At 48.1% G+C, this 18,146-nt stretch overlaps 1 protein-coding gene across 1 annotated transcript in view; it reads right to left on the bottom strand.

Annotated features, from left to right (window-relative positions):
- LOC120033482 (zinc finger protein 135-like) overlaps nt 1-18,146 on the bottom strand; it is a 143,988-nt gene that overhangs the window by 32,420 nt on the left and 93,422 nt on the right. The window lies entirely within an intron of this gene.

Here is an 18,146-nt window from a genome sequence, read left to right as displayed (position 1 = left end):
TGCTTGCTCCTCTTGAGTTTCTCCATGTATGCCCTATACCTTTCTTATTATGTCTCCTGTATGTGTCTGCCAAGTTATAATCACACAAAACATTTTTTAAATATTGTGCAGTAAAATCATATTCCCCCTCTAAGTCTGTGTTGAAATCCCCCCCCATTATCACCATGCGGTTTGTGCACAGAACATTCGGTAAGTGCTTAAAAAAATCTAACCTTTCCCCTTTTACTGCAGGAGCGTACACGTTTACTAGGCGCAGCTTGTTGTTGTTCAGCCTGCCGTCTACGTATACGAGCCTCCCTGGAATAATAATAATTTCCTCCTCGATTACAAACCCAGTATCCTTAAATATTATCCCTACCCCATCTGAGTGCACGTTGCCTATGCTCCATACTGACGCACCTGCCTTCCATTCCTTGCTGAACCTTTTGATGTCCTCTGCGTTCTTTAGGTGACACTCCTGAAGGAAGCACACCTGGAAGTCCAGTGCCTTTAAAGAAAAAAACAAAGATGTCCTCTTGACAGTGTCTCTCAATCCCCTGGCATTAACTGACAGGACATTAAACATCATTGTCTTTTATGTTCCGTCTCTTTGCCCCTTGGTCCGAACCAGTGTTGTTGACTCCAAGTTTTCCCTCCTATAGCCACTCAGGAATTCCAGCTGGGGATCCCCGCTGCCCTCGCTATCCTCCTCTGATGGTATACCCAACGACAAAAGTGGAGGCTCTCCCGCTGAGGGCGACTCAGAACCTGGAGCTCCTTGCTCTCCCGGCTCCAGAACGTGGAACCTGTTGGATGTCACTATTAATTGTTTTTTTGCCTCTTTGTCCGGCCTCTTCCCTGATACTTTCCTTTTTGCTGTTTTCTTCCCCTCGGTAAAATCCATCTCTTTATCCTCTTCAGTTTCACCCCACTGTACCCTCATCTCTACCGGGGTATCTGATGTTATTATCCCCTGTGACGACTCCTCTGTTACCACCTGTTCTGGTTGGGCCGAAGTTCCTGCCACCGGATTCTCTAAAACGTAGGGCCCCGCCACCTCACTCGGGGCCGTTCCCGGAGAAGCCTCCGGAAGAGGCTTCGGGAGGTTCTCAGGTACGGGTACATGGTCTCTCTGAATATCGTCCATTACCCCCTCAAAGTTTTGCAGTGCACCCGCGTAAGTTTTTTCTCTGGCAGGGCAGTCCTTGAACATGTGCTCCAATGAATCGCACAGATTGCACGATTTGGGTTTTTTACAATCCCTTGCCTGATGATCCGTCCCCGAACAGTTTCTACAAAAAGTGTTCGGGCACATCGCTGCAATGTGGCCCTCTTCTCCGCATCTTCTACATGTTTTGGGCTGTCCATAGAAGTAGAGGTACCCCTTTACACCGCCAATGTAGAAAGACGCTGGGGGATGTTCGATTCCTCCCGCCCGTGTTCTAAACCGGACAGCATATTTTCTCTTCCCATTCCACATACCATCATAATCCATTTCTTTTGTACCAACCCCCAATACGTCACAGTATTTACCTAGGAAGGATCTAATATCCTGCTCTTTTACATACGGGTTCTGCATGCAGACTGTTATGGTCCTTACCCGACTTGCAAACAGAGGCTCCACATTGAAGTTGGAGATCGGTGTTTCGTCCTTGTGTTCCAGGCACTTGCTCCAAGCTTCTTGACACAGGTAATCCCCCGTGAAGGTGACCTCGAAAGCATTCCGAGCCGGAAAATCCCTGTAGCAGTAAATTCGTTCCGTCGTTACTCCCAGAAATTCAAAGATGACTTCCTTTGCGAAACTCCTTCTTCCAATAACGAACTGTATTCCATCCATTTCTTTCCCGATAAACCGGATTGTATTCAATAGTCGCGCCGCAGGGGCCGACGTAAATTCTCCCGTCGCCATCACCTTCTCCTTCCTTTCGCCGATCAAACTGCGGTCATGCCACACACTTGATTTAGCCAAAAGGCCGAGAAGCGATACCCACAATGGTTTCGGGAAGAAGTGGCCGTTCTCCGACACGTCAAATTTGACATTGGTTACACCAAAATGAGCTCTGTATGCTTTTTTTCCCCATAAAAAAAGATAATGCTTTAAATAAATGGTGGCATGGATTGCGAGTTGATCAACGTCAGGAATAACCACGTTCGACTGTTACAAAGTAACACAGTTGTAGGTCTAAAGTCACGTGGTTATCCGCCCTCCAATCAGGAATGAGAGAAAGCGTTGTTCAATTAAAACCATATTAACAGCGAAATTGGAATAATAATTTATCACGGGTGGGGTGGAAACAATTTGGAGATAATAATATTGACATAAGATTTGATCTTGTATCAAATATCTCTGGTAGCGTTGCTGCCACAATGGAACAGAAGCAATTGTCCACTTGGTGGCACCAGAGTTCCACCAACCGTCCCTTTTTCCAAGCTGTCCCGTGTGGTACATCAAACTGCATTTGAATGTTGAACCACTTGACTTCAATACATCATCAATACAAATAATGTGAACAATAAAAGTAGCCTATGCATTGTTTTTCTTGTAGAGCGTTGTATGATAAGGCCTTTGTGAAGAAGCCTTCATAAAGTTGCCCTCCTCAATGACTCGAGGCCAAACTTCAACGATGTCCATCCATGGCACTGGACTGCAGTGAGAGCTAGGCCAGAGCGGCTGTGGTCCTGGCTGCCTAAATGTTTCCTCCTCATAATAAACATGACACTTTTGAGGCTTACTTTTACAATTAGGCTTACTCAGTCACTACTGTCACCACTATCAAAAGGAACAATGTATTTTTACCTCTAGATTTTATATTTTATTATGAATTAAGTTTTTATAGACATTTACCAAAACCTATTACTGTGTTGATAATTCATTTGAAATAATGATCGTGTTTTTAATGTATATAAGATAACATTAAATATGTATAAGGAGGGATTGAATTTGGACTTCAGAGACGTCAGGGGTTCAAACTGTAGAACCCAGTTCCTACATTTTAATATAAAATGATTTGATCAAACAAAACTATGCTACATACAAATCAGAGCGAGATTCTGAACATAAGTACATTATTTACCTTCAGGGAGGAATGTATTAAGCTCTGGTGTTGTTAGTGACATGGCACGAGGGGCTAAGGTGGTGAGCCAGTGACGGCTCCCCCATGGGAGGGTTGCCAAACCCGGATTCCATCATATTATGCATGTCCAGGCTTGGGATACCCTTAGAAAAAATCTGGGGAGCAGTTCCTGTCACGCCCTGACCTTGGAGATCTTTTTATGTCCCTATTTTGGTTGGTCAGGGCGTGAGTTTGGGTGGGCATTCTATGTCTGGTGTTCTATGTTGTTCTATGTTTTGTATTTCTATGTGTTTGGCCTGGTATGGTTCCCAATCAGAGGCAGCTGTCTATCGTTGTCTCTGATTGAGAACCATACTTAGGTAGCCTGTTCCCACCTGTGTTTGTGGGTAGTTGTTTTCTGTTTTGTGTATTGCACCTTGCAGAACTGTTCGTTTGTCGTTTTTTTGTTTTTTTTGTTCAAGTATTCATCTTTATTAAAATTATTATAAATACTTACCACGCTGCACCTTGGTCTTCTCCTTCTCCCGACGACATTCGTTACAGTTCCTTTAAGATCCCATTTTGAGCTTCATTCTAGAATATAACACAAGAGCTTTGTGTGTGCAATAGTTTGAAGAGAAATAAATGGATTCATAAATACAATTTCACAATCATAATTATACTGATAAAAAAAAAGATGCTTCGATTATAATGTATAATTCTCATTTTATTATAATTTTCATACTGATGTAAACCACACATACAACTAAATAAAGTGTATATAGTGCATAACACAGCACCAAATTAAATTTGAATTAAAATAACTCCATATTCACTGTATTATACAGTAAACTAGTGGCATACATCTGAAAAAAAGTCTACTAGACATTTTTACAGACAATTTATTAGTTAAATGCTTTGACATAGCGGTCATCAAAGTTTACTGTAATGTAACTACTTAACAAAAAATTGTAACGATAAAGAATGTGGAGATAGACCATGTTATTTAACACTTATGTACAACATAAGTGTTGTACTCAACATTTGCTAAACAGCACTCCCGTTAGGCTACTGCAGCCTCACTCTGCCCATGATGTAGCTATCACCTCTATCTGTCCTATGCAGCCTCACTCTACCCATGATGTAGCTATCACCTCTATCTGTCCTCTGCAGCCTCACTCTACCCATGATGTAGCTATCATCTCTATCTGTCCTCTGCAGCCTCACTCTACCCATGATGTAGCTATCACCTCTATCTGTCCTCTGCAGCCTCACTCTACCCATGATGTAGCTATCACCTCTATCTGTCCTCTGCAGCCCCACTCTACCCATGATGTAGCTATCATCTCTATCTGTCCTCTGCATCCTCACTCTACCTATGATGTAGCTATCACCTCTATCTGTCCTCTGCAGCCTCACTCTGCCCATGATGTAGCTATCACGTCTCCTCTGCAGCCTCACTCTACCCATGATGTAGCTATCACCTCTATCTGTCCTCTGCAGCCTCACTCTACCCATGATGTAGCTATCACCTCTATCTGTAATCTGCATCCTCACTCTACCCATGATGTAGCTATCACCTCTATCTGTCATCTGCAGCCTCACTCTGCCCATGATGTAGCTCATCTCTATCTGTCCTCTGCAGCCCCACTCTACCCATGATGTAGCTATCACCTCTATCTGTCCTCTGCAGCCTCACTCTGCCCATGATGTAGCTCACCTCTATCTATCCTCTGCAGCCTCACTCTACCCATGATGTAGCTATCACCTCTATCTGTCCTATGCAGCCTCACTCTACCTATGATGTAGCTATCATCTCTATCTGTCCTCTGCAGCCTCACTCTACCCATGATGTAGCTATCACGTCTCCTCTGCATCCTCACTCTACCCATGATGTAGCTATCACCTCTATCTGTCCTCTGCAGCCTCACTCTACCCATGATGTAGCTATCACCTCTATCTGTCCTATGCAGCCTCACTCTGCCCATGATGTAGCTATCACCTCTCCTCTGCAGCCTCACTCTACCCATGATGTAGCTATCACCTCTATCTGTCCTCTGCAGCCTCACTCTACCCATGATGTAGCTATCACCTCTATCTGTCCTCTGCAGCCTCACTCTACCCATGATGTAGCTATCACCTCTATCTGTCCTCTGCAGCCTCACTCTGCCCATGATGTAGCTATCACCTCTATCTGTCCTCTGCATCCTCACTCTACCCATGATGTAGCTATCACCTCTATCTGTCCTCTGCAGCCTCACTCTACCCATGATGTAGCTCACCTCTATCTATCCTCTTTAGCCTCACTCTACCCATGATGTAGCTATCACATCTATCTGTCCTATGCAGCTTCACTCTACCTATGATGTAGCTCACCTCTATCTATCCTCTGCAGCCTCACTCTACCCATGATGTAGCTATCACCTCTATCTGTCCTCTGCAGCCTCACTCTACCCATGATGTAGCTATCACCTCTATCTGTCCTATGCAGCCTCACTCTACCCATGATGTAGCTATCACCTCTATCTGTCCTCTGCAGCCCCACTCTACCCATGATGTAGCTATCACCTCTATCTGTCCTCTGCAGCCTCACTCTACCCGTGATGTAGCTATCATCTCTATCTGTCCTCTGCAGCCTCACTCTGCCCATGATGTAGCTATCACCTCTATCTGTCCTCTGCAGCCCCACTCTACCCATGATGTAGCTATCATCTCTATCTGTCCTCTGCAGCCTCACTCTACCCATGATGTAGCTATCATCTCTATCTGTCCTCTGCAGCCCCACTCTACCCATGATGTAGCTATCACCTCTATCTGTCCTCTGCAGCCTCACTCTACCCATGATGTAGCTATCACCTCTATCTGTCCTCTGCAGCCTCACTCTACCCATGATGTAGCTATCACCTCTATCTGTCCTCTGCAGCCTCACTCTGCCCATGATGTAGCTATCACCTCTATCTGTCCTATGCAGCCTCACTCTACCCATGATGTAGCTATCACCTCTATCTGTCCTATGCAGCCTCACTCTACCCATGATGTAGCTCACCTCTATCTATCCTCTGCAGCCTCACTCTACCCATGATGTAGCTATCATCTCTATCTGTCCTCTGCAGCCCCACTCTACCCATGATGTAGCTATCATCTCTATCTATCCTCTGCATCCTCACTCTACCCATGATGTAGCTATCACCTCTCCTCTGCAGCCTCACTCTACCCATGATGTAGCTATCACCTCTCCTCTGCAGCCTCACTCTACCCATGATGTAGCTATCACCTCTCCTCTGCAGCCTCACTCTACCCATGATGTAGCTATCACCTCTCCTCTGCAGCCTCACTCTACCCATGATGTAGCTATCACCTCTATCTGTCCTATGCAGCCTCACTCTACCCATGATGTAGCTATCACCTCTATCTGTCCTCTGCAGCCTCACTCTACCCATGATGTAGCTATCACCTCTCCTCTGCAGCCTCACTCTACCCATGATGTAGCTATCACCTCTATCTGTCCTCTGCAGCCTCACTCTGCCTATGATGTAGCTATCACCTCTATCTGTCCTCTGCAGCCTCACTCTACCCATGATGTAGCTATCACCTCTATCTGTCCTATGCAGCCTCACTCTACCCATGATGTAGCTATCACCTCTATCTGTCCTCTGCAGCCTCACTCTGCCTATGATGTAGCTATCACCTCTATCTGTCCTCTGCAGCCCCACTCTACCCGTGATGTAGCTATCACCTCTCCTATGCAGCCTCACTCTACCTATGAAGTAGCTATCACCTCTATCTGTCCTCTGCAGCCCCATTCTACCCGTGATGTAGCTATCACCTCTATCTGTCCTCTGCAGCCTCACTCTACCCATGATGTAGCTATCACCTCTATCTGTCCTCTGCAGCCTCACTCTACCCATGATGTAGCTATCATCTCTCTGTCCTCTGCAGCCTCACTCTACCCATGATGTAGCTATCACCTCTATCTGTCCTCTGCAGCCCCACTCTACCCATGATGTAGCTATCATCTCTATCTGTCCTCTGCATCCTCACTCTACCTATGATGTAGCTATCACCTCTATCTGTCCTCTGCAGCCTCACTCTACCCATGATGTAGCTATCACCTCTATCTGTCCTCTGCATCCTCACTCTGCCCATGATGTAGCTATCACGTCTCCTCTGCAGCCTCACTCTACCCATGATGTAGCTATCACCTCTATCTGTCCTCTGCAGCCTCACTCTACCCATGATGTAGCTATCACCTCTCCTATGCAGCCTCACTCTACCTATGAAGTAGCTATCACCTCTATCTGTCCTCTGCAGCCCCATTCTACCCGTGATGTAGCTATCACCTCTATCTGTCCTCTGCAGCCTCACTCTACCCATGATGTAGCTATCACCTCTATCTGTCCTCTGCAGCCTCACTCTACCCATGATGTAGCTATCATCTCTATCTGTCCTCTGCAGCCTCACTCTACCCATGATGTAGCTATCACCTCTATCTGTCCTCTGCAGCCTCACTCTACCCATGATGTAGCTATCACCTCTATCTGTCCTCTGCAGCCTCACTCTACCCATGATGTAGCTATCATCTCTATCTGTCCTCTGCAGCCTCACTCTACCCTATGATGTAGCTATCACCTCTATCTGTCCTCTGCAGCCTCACTCTACCCATGATGTAGCTATCACCTCTATCTGTCCTCTGCATCCTCACTCTACCCATGATGTAGCTATCACCTCTATCTGTCCTCTGCAGCCTCACTCTACCCATGATGTAGCTATCACCTCTATCTGTCCTCTGCAGCCTCACTCTACCCATGATGTAGCTATCACCTCTATCTGTCCTCTGCATCCTCACTCTACCCATGATGTAGCTATCACCTCTATCTGTCCTCTGCAGCCTCACTCTACCCATGATGTAGCTATCACCTCTATCTGTCCTCTGCAGCCTCACTCTACCCATGATGTAGCTATCACCTCTATCTGTCCTCTGCAGCCTCACTCTACCCATGATGTAGCTATCACCTCTATCTGTCCTATGCAGCCTCACTCTACCCATGATGTAGCTATCATCTCTATCTGTCCTCTGCAGCCCCACTCTACCCATGATGTAGCTATCACCTCTATCTGTCCTCTGCAGCCTCACTCTACCCATGATGTAGCTATCACCTCTATCTGTCCTCTGCAGCCTCACTCTACCCATGATGTAGCTATCACCTCTATCTGTCCTATGCAGCCTCACTCTACCTATGATGTAGCTATCATCTCTATCTGTCCTCTGCAGCCTCACTCTACCCATGATGTAGCTATCACCTCTATCTGTCCTCTGCAGCCTCACTCTACCCATGATGTAGCTATCACGTCTCCTCTGCATCCTCACTCTACCCATGATGTAGCTATCACCTCTATCTGTCCTCTGCAGCCTCACTCTACCCATGATGTAGCTCACCTCTATCTGTCCTCTGCAGCCTCACTCTACCCATGATGTAGCTATCACCTCTATCTGTCCTATGCAGCCTCACTCTACCCATGATGTAGCTATCACCTCTATCTGTCCTCTGCAGCCTCACTCTACCCATGATGTAGCTATCACCTCTATCTGTCCTCTGCAGCCTCACTCTACCCATGATGTAGCTATCACCTCTATCTGTCCTCTGCAGCCTCACTCTACCCATGATGTAGCTATCACCTCTATCTGTCCTATGCAGCCTCACTCTACCCATGATGTAGCTATCACCTCTATCTGTCCTCTGCAGCCTCACTCTACCCATGATGTAGCTATCACCTCTATCTGTCCTCTGCAGCCTCACTCTACCCATGATGTAGCTATCACCTCTATCTGTCCTCTGCAGCCTCACTCTACCCATGATGTAGCTATCACCTCTATCTGTCCTCTGCAGCCTCACTCTACCCATGATGTAGCTATCACCTCTATCTGTCCTCTGCAGCCTCACTCTACCCATGATGTAGCTATCACCTCTATCTGTCCTCTGCAGCCTCACTCTACCCATGATGTAGCTATCACCTCTATCTGTCCTCTGCAGCCTCACTCTACCCATGATGTAGCTATCACCTCTATCTGTCCTCTGCAGCCTCACTCTACCCATGATGTAGCTATCACCTCTATCTGTCCTCTGCAGCCTCACTCTACCCATGATGTAGCTATCACCTCTATCTGTCCTCTGCAGCCTCACTCTACCCATGATGTAGCTATCACCTCTATCTGTCCTCTGCAGCCTCACTCTACCCATGATGTAGCTATCACCTCTATCTGTCCTCTGCAGCCTCACTCTACCCATGATGTAGCTATCACCTCTATCTGTCCTATGCAGCCTCACTCTACCCATGATGTAGCTATCACCTCTATCTGTCCTCTGCAGCCTCACTCTACCCATGATGTAGCTATCACCTCTATCTGTCCTCTGCAGCCTCACTCTACCCATGATGTAGCTATCACCTCTATCTGTCCTCTGCAGCCTCACTCTACCCATGATGTAGCTATCACCTCTATCTGTCCTCTGCAGCCTCACTCTACCCATGATGTAGCTATCACCTCTATCTGTCCTCTGCAGCCTCACTCTACCCATGATGTAGCTATCACCTCTATCTGTCCTCTGCAGCCTCACTCTACCCATGATGTAGCTATCACCTCTATCTGTCCTCTGCAGCCTCACTCTACCCATGATGTAGCTATCACCTCTATCTGTCCTCTGCAGCCTCACTCTACCCATGATGTAGCTATCACCTCTATCTGTCCTCTGCAGCCTCACTCTACCCATGATGTAGCTATCACCTCTATCTGTCCTCTGCAGCCTCACTCTACCCATGATGTAGCTATCACCTCTATCTGTCCTCTGCAGCCTCACTCTACCCATGATGTAGCTATCACCTCTATCTGTCCTCTGCAGCCTCACTCTACCCATGATGTAGCTATCACCTCTATCTGTCCTCTGCAGCCTCACTCTACCCATGATGTAGCTATCACCTCTATCTGTCCTCTGCAGCCTCACTCTACCCATGATGTAGCTATCACCTCTATCTGTCCTCTGCAGCCTCACTCTACCCATGATGTAGCTATCACCTCTATCTGTCCTCTGCATCTGTCCTCTGCAGCCTCACTCTACCCATGATGTAGCTATCACCTCTATCTGTCCTCTGCAGCCTCACTCTACCCATGATGTAGCTATCACCTCTATCTGTCCTCTGCAGCCTCACTCTACCCATGATGTAGCTATCACCTCTATCTGTCCTCTGCAGCCTCACTCTACCCATGATGTAGCTATCACCTCTATCTGTCCTCTGCAGCCTCACTCTACCCATGATGTAGCTATCACCTCTATCTGTCCTCTGCAGCCTCACTCTACCCATGATGTAGCTATCACCTCTATCTGTCCTCTGCAGCCTCACTCTACCCATGATGTAGCTATCACCTCTATCTGTCCTCTGCAGCCTCACTCTACCCATGATGTAGCTATCACCTCTCCTCTGCAGCCTCACTCTACCCATGATGTAGCTATCACCTCTCCTCTGCAGCCTCACTCTACCCATGATGTAGCTATCACCTCTATCTGTCCTATGCAGCCTCACTCTACCCATGATGTAGCTATCACCTCTATCTGTCCTCTGCAGCCTCACTCTACCCATGATGTAGCTATCACCTCTCCTCTGCAGCCTCACTCTACCCATGATGTAGCTATCACCTCTATCTGTCCTCTGCAGCCTCACTCTGCCTATGATGTAGCTATCACCTCTATCTGTCCTCTGCAGCCTCACTCTACCCATGATGTAGCTATCACCTCTATCTGTCCTATGCAGCCTCACTCTACCCATGATGTAGCTATCACCTCTATCTGTCCTCTGCAGCCTCACTCTGCCTATGATGTAGCTATCACCTCTATCTGTCCTCTGCAGCCCCACTCTACCCGTGATGTAGCTATCACCTCTCCTATGCAGCCTCACTCTACCTATGAAGTAGCTATCACCTCTATCTGTCCTCTGCAGCCCCATTCTACCCGTGATGTAGCTATCACCTCTATCTGTCCTCTGCAGCCTCACTCTACCCATGATGTAGCTATCATCTCTATCTGTCCTCTGCAGCCTCACTCTACCCATGATGTAGCTATCACCTCTATCTGTCCTCTGCAGCCTCACTCTACCCATGATGTAGCTATCACCTCTATCTGTCCTCTGCAGCCCCACTCTACCCATGATGTAGCTATCATCTCTATCTGTCCTCTGCATCCTCACTCTACCTATGATGTAGCTATCACCTCTATCTGTCCTCTGCAGCCTCACTCTACCCATGATGTAGCTATCACCTCTATCTGTCCTCTGCATCCTCACTCTGCCCATGATGTAGCTATCACGTCTCCTCTGCAGCCTCACTCTACCCATGATGTAGCTATCACCTCTATCTGTCCTCTGCAGCCTCACTCTACCCATGATGTAGCTATCACCTCTCCTATGCAGCCTCACTCTACCTATGAAGTAGCTATCACCTCTATCTGTCCTCTGCAGCCCCATTCTACCCCTGATGTAGCTATCACCTCTATCTGTCCTCTGCAGCCTCACTCTACCCATGATGTAGCTATCACCTCTATCTGTCCTCTGCAGCCTCACTCTACCCATGATGTAGCTATCATCTCTATCTGTCCTCTGCAGCCTCACTCTACCCATGATGTAGCTATCACCTCTATCTGTCCTCTGCAGCCTCACTCTACCCATGATGTAGCTATCACCTCTATCTGTCCTCTGCAGCCCCACTCTAACCATGATGTAGCTATCATCTCTATCTGTCCTCTGCATCCTCACTCTACCTATGATGTAGCTATCACCTCTATCTGTCCTCTGCAGCCTCACTCTACCCATGATGTAGCTATCACCTCTATCTGTCCTCTGCATCCTCACTCTGCCCATGATGTAGCTATCACGTCTCCTCTGCAGCCTCACTCTACCCATGATGTAGCTATCACCTCTATCTGTCCTCTGCAGCCTCACTCTACCCATGATGTAGCTATCACCTCTATCTGTCCTCTGCATCCTCACTCTACCCATGATGTAGCTATCACCTCTATCTGTCCTCTGCATCCTCACTCTACCCATGATGTAGCTATCACCTCTATCTGTCCTCTGCAGCCTCACTCTGCCCATGATGTAGCTCACCTCTATCTATCCTCTGCAGCCTCACTCTACCCATGATGTAGCTATCACCTCTATCTGTCCTATGCAGCCTCACTCTACCTATGATGTAGCTATCATCTCTATCTGTCCTCTGCAGCCCCAATCTACCCATGATGTAGCTATCACCTCTATCTGTCCTCTGCAGCCTCACTCTACCCATGATGTAGCTCACCTCTATCTATCCTCTGCAGCCTCACTCTACCCATGATGTAGCTATCACCTCTATCTGTCCTATGCAGCCTCACTCTACCCATGATGTAGCTATCACCTCTATCTGTCCTATGCAGCCTCACTCTACCCATGATGTAGCTATCACCTCTATCTGTCCTCTGCATCCTCACTCTACCCATGATGTAGCTATCACCTCTATCTGTCCTCTGCAGCCCCACTCTACCCATGATGTAGCTATCACCTCTATCTGTCCTCTGCAGCCTCACTCTACCCATGATGTAGCTATCACCTCTATCTGTCCTATGCAGCCTCACTCTACCCATGATGTAGCTATCACCTCTATCTGTCCTCTGCAGCCTCACTCTACCCATGATGTAGCTATCACCTCTATCTGTCCTCTGCAGCCCCACTCTACCCGTGATGTAGCTATCACCTCTATCTGTCCTCTGCAGCCTCACTCTACCCATGATGTAGCTATCACCTCTATCTGTCCTCTGCAGCCTCACTCTACCCATGATGTAGCTATCACCTCTATCTGTCCTCTGCAGCCTCACTCTACCCATGATGTAGCTATCACCTCTCCTCTGCAGCCTCACTCTACCCATGATGTAGCTATCACCTCTCCTCTGCAGCCTCACTATACCCATGATGTAGCTATCACCTCTCCTCTGCAGCCTCACTCTACCCATGATGTAGCTATCACCTCTATCTGTCCTATGCAGCCTCACTCTACCCATGATGTAGCTATCACCTCTATCTGTCCTCTGCAGCCTCACTCTGCCTATGATGTAGCTATCACCTCTATCTGTCCTCTGCAGCCCCACTCTACCCGTGATGTAGCTATCACCTCTCCTATGCAGCCTCACTCTACCTATGAAGTAGCTATCACCTCTATCTGTCCTCTGCAGCCCCATTCTACCCGTGATGTAGCTATCACCTCTATCTGTCCTCTGCAGCCTCACTCTACCCATGATGTAGCTATCACCTCTATCTGTCCTCTGCAGCCCCACTCTACCCATGATGTAGCTATCATCTCTATCTGTCCTCTGCATCCTCACTCTACCTATGATGTAGCTATCACCTCTATCTGTCCTCTGCAGCCTCACTCTACCCATGATGTAGCTATCACCTCTATCTGTCCTCTGCATCCTCACTCTGCCCATGATGTAGCTATCACGTCTCCTCTGCAGCCTCACTCTACCCATGATGTAGCTATCACCTCTATCTGTCCTCTGCAGCCTCACTCTACCCATGATGTAGCTATCACCTCTCCTATGCAGCCTCACTCTACCTATGAAGTAGCTATCACCTCTATCTGTCCTCTGCAGCCCCATTCTACCCGTGATGTAGCTATCACCTCTATCTGTCCTCTGCAGCCTCACTCTACCCATGATGTAGCTATCACCTCTATCTGTCCTCTGCAGCCTCACTCTACCCATGATGTAGCTATCATCTCTATCTGTCCTCTGCAGCCTCACTCTACCCATGATGTAGCTATCACCTCTATCTGTCCTCTGCAGCCTCACTCTACCCATGATGTAGCTATCACCTCTATCTGTCTTCTGCAGCCCCACTCTAACCATGATGTAGCTATCATCTCTATCTGTCCTCTGCATCCTCACTCTACCTATGATGTAGCTATCACCTCTATCTGTCCTCTGCAGCCTCACTCTACCCATGATGTAGCTATCACCTCTATCTGTCCTCTGCATCCTCACTCTGCCCATGATGTAGCTATCACGTCTCCTCTGCAGCCTCACTCTACCCATGATGTAGCTATCACCTCTATCTGTCCTCTGCATCCTCACTCTACCCATGATGTAGCTATCACCTCTATCTATCCTCTGCAGCCTCACTCTACCCATGATGTAGCTATCACCTCTATCTGTCCTATGCAGCCTCACTCTACCTATGATGTAGCTATCATCTCTATCTGTCCTATGCAGCCCCAATCTACCCATGATGTAGCTATCACCTCTATCTGTCCTCTGCAGCCTCACTCTGCCCATGATGTAGCTCACCTCTATCTATCCTCTGCAGCCTCACTCTACCCATGATGTAGCTATCACCTCTATCTGTCCTATGCAGCCTCACTCTACCTATGATGTAGCTATCATCTCTATCTGTCCTCTGCAGCCTCACTCTACCCATGATGTAGCTATCACCTCTATCTGTCCTCTGCAGCCTCACTCTACCCATGATGTAGCTATCACGTCTCCTCTGCATCCTCACTCTACCCATGATGTAGCTATCACCTCTATCTGTCCTCTGCAGCCTCACTCTACCCATGATGTAGCTCACCTCTATCTATCCTCTGCAGCCTCACTCTACCCATGATGTAGCTATCACCTCTATCTGTCCTATGCAGCCTCACTCTGCCCATGATGTAGCCATCACCTCTCCTCTGCAGCCTCACTCTGCCCATGATGTAGCTATCACCTCTCCTCTGCAGCCTCACTCTACCCATGATGTAGCTATCACCTCTATCTGTCCTCTGCAGCCTCACTCTACCCATGATGTAGCTATCACCTCTATCTGTCCTCTGCATCCTCACTCTACCCATGATGTAGCTATCACCTCAATCTGTCCTCTGCAGCCTCACTCTACCCATGATGTAGCTCACCTCTATCTATCCTCTTTAGCCTCACTCTACCCATGATGTAGCTATCACCTCTATCTGTCCTCTGCAGCCTCACTCTACCCATGATGTAGCTATCATCTCTATCTGTCCTCTGCAGCCTCACTCTACCCATGATGTAGCTATCACCTCTATCTGTCCTCTGCAGCCTCACTCTACCCATGATGTAGCTATCACCTCTATCTGTCCTCTGCAGCCCCACTCTAACCATGATGTAGCTATCATCTCTATCTGTCCTCTGCATCCTCACTCTACCTATGATGTAGCTATCACCTCTATCTGTCCTCTGCAGCCTCACTCTACCCATGATGTAGCTATCACCTCTATCTGTCCTCTGCATCCTCACTCTGCCCATGATGTAGCTATCACGTCTCCTCTGCAGCCTCACTCTACCCATGATGTAGCTATCACCTCTATCTGTCCTCTGCAGCCTCACTCTACCCATGATGTAGCTATCACCTCTATCTGTCCTCTGCATCCTCACTCTACCCATGATGTAGCTATCACCTCTATCTGTCCTCTGCATCCTCACTCTACCCATGATGTAGCTATCACCTCTATCTGTCCTCTGCAGCCTCACTCTGCCCATGATGTAGCTCACCTCTATCTATCCTCTGCAGCCTCACTCTACCCATGATGTAGCTATCACCTCTATCTGTCCTATGCAGCCTCACTCTACCTATGATGTAGCTATCATCTCTATCTGTCCTCTGCAGCCCCAATCTACCCATGATGTAGCTATCACCTCTATCTGTCCTCTGCAGCCTCACTCTGCCCATGATGTAGCTCACCTCTATCTATCCTCTGCAGCCTCACTCTACCCATGATGTAGCTATCACCTCTATCTGTCCTATGCAGCCTCACTCTACCTATGATGTAGCTATCATCTCTATCTGTCCTCTGCAGCCTCACTCTACCCATGATGTAGCTATCACCTCTATCTGTCCTCTGCAGCCTCACTCTACCCATGATGTAGCTATCACGTCTCCTCTGCATCCTCACTCTACCCATGATGTAGCTATCACCTCTATCTGTCCTCTGCAGCCTCACTCTACCCATGATGTAGCTCACCTCTATCTATCCTCTGCAGCCTCACTCTACCCATGATGTAGCTATCACCTCTATCTGTCCTATGCAGCCTCACTCTGCCCATGATGTAGCCATCACCTCTCCTCTGCAGCCTCACTCTGCCCATGATGTAGCTATCACCTCTCCTCTGCAGCCTCACTCTACCCATGATGTAGCTATCACCTCTATCTGTCCTCTGCAGCCTCACTCTACCCATGATGTAGCTATCACCTCTATCTGTCCTCTGCATCCTCACTCTACCCATGATGTAGCTATCACCTCAATCTGTCCTCTGCAGCCTCACTCTACCCATGATGTAGCTCACCTCTATCTATCCTCTTTAGCCTCACTCTACCCATGATGTAGCTATCACCTCTATCTGTCCTATGCAGCCTCACTCTACCTATGATGTAGCTCACCTCTATCTATCCTCTGCAGCCTCACTCTACCCATGATGTAGCTATCACCTCTATCTGTCCTCTGCAGCCTCACTCTACCCATGATGTAGCTCACCTCTATCTATCCTCTGCAGCCTCACTCTACCCATGATGTAGCTATCATCTCTATCTGTCCTCTGCAGCCTCACTCTACCCATGATGTAGCTATCATCTCTATCTGTCCTCTGCAGCCTCACTCTGCCCATGATGTAGCTATCACCTCTATCTGTCCTATGCAGCCTCACTCTACCCATGATGTAGCTCACCTCTATCTATCCTCTGCAGCCTCACTCTACCCATGATGTAGCTATCACCTCTATCTGTCCTCTGCAGCCTCACTCTACCCGTGATGTAGCTATCATCTCTATCTGTCCTCTGCAGCCTCACTCTACCCGTGATGTAGCTATCATCTCTATCTGTCCTCTGCAGCCTCACTCTGCCCATGATGTAGCTATCACCTCTATCTGTCCTCTGCAGCCCCACTCTACCCATGATGTAGCTATCATCTCTATCTGTCCTCTGCAGCCTCACTCTACCCATGATGTAGCTATCACCTCTATCTGTCCTCTGCAGCCTCACTCTGCCCATGATGTAGCTATCACCTCTATCTGTCCTATGCAGCCTCACTCTACCCATGATGTAGCTATCACCTCTATCTGTCCTATGCAGCCTCACTCTACCCATGATGTAGCTCACCTCTATCTATCCTCTGCAGCCTCACTCTACCCATGATGTAGCTATCACCTCTATCTGTCCTCTGCAGCCTCACTCTACCCGTGATGTAGCTATCATCTTTATCTGTCCTCTGCAGCCTCACTCTACCCATGATGTAGCTATCACCTCTATCTGTCCTCTGCAGCCCCACTCTACCCATGATGTAGCTATCACCTCTATCTGTCCTCTGCAGCCTCACTCTACCCGTGATGTAGCTATCACCTCTATCTGTCCTCTGCAGCCTCACTCTGCCCATGATGTAGCTATCACCTCTATCTGTCCTCTGCAGCCTCACTCTACCCATGATGTAGCTATCACCTCTATCTGTCCTCTGCATCCTCACTCTACCCATGATGTAGCTATCACCTCTATCTGTCCTCTGCAGCCTCACTCTACCCATGATGTAGCTATCACCTCTCCTCTGCAGCCTCACTCTACCCATGATGTAGCTATCACCTCTCCTCTGCAGCCTCACTCTACCCATGATGTAGCTATCACCTCTATCTGTCCTCTGCAGCCTCACTCTACCCATGATGTAGCTATCACCTCTCCTCTGCAGCCTCACTCTACCCATGATGTAGCTATCACCTCTCCTCTGCAGCCTCACTCTACCCATGATGTAGCTATCATCTCTATCTGTCCTCTGCAGCCCCACTCTACCCATGATGTAGCTATCACCTCTCCTCTGCAGCCTCACTCTACCCATGATGTAGCTATCACCTCTATCTGTCCTCTGCAGCCCCACTCTACCCATGATGTAGCTATCACCTCTCCTCTGCAGCCTCACTCTACCCATGATGTAGCTATCACCTCTCTCCTCTGCAGCCTCACTCTACCCATGATGTAGCTATCACCTCTATCTGTCCTCTGCAGCCTCACTCTACCTATGATGTAGCTATCACCTCTATCTGTCCTCTG

This window comes from Salvelinus namaycush, chromosome 40, assembly GCF_016432855.1.
Source record: "Salvelinus namaycush isolate Seneca chromosome 40, SaNama_1.0, whole genome shotgun sequence".
NCBI lineage: Eukaryota > Metazoa > Chordata > Actinopteri > Salmoniformes > Salmonidae > Salvelinus > Salvelinus namaycush.
The sequence above is the reverse complement of the archived record's forward strand: the minus strand, read 5'-3'. Positions and strand labels throughout refer to the sequence as shown.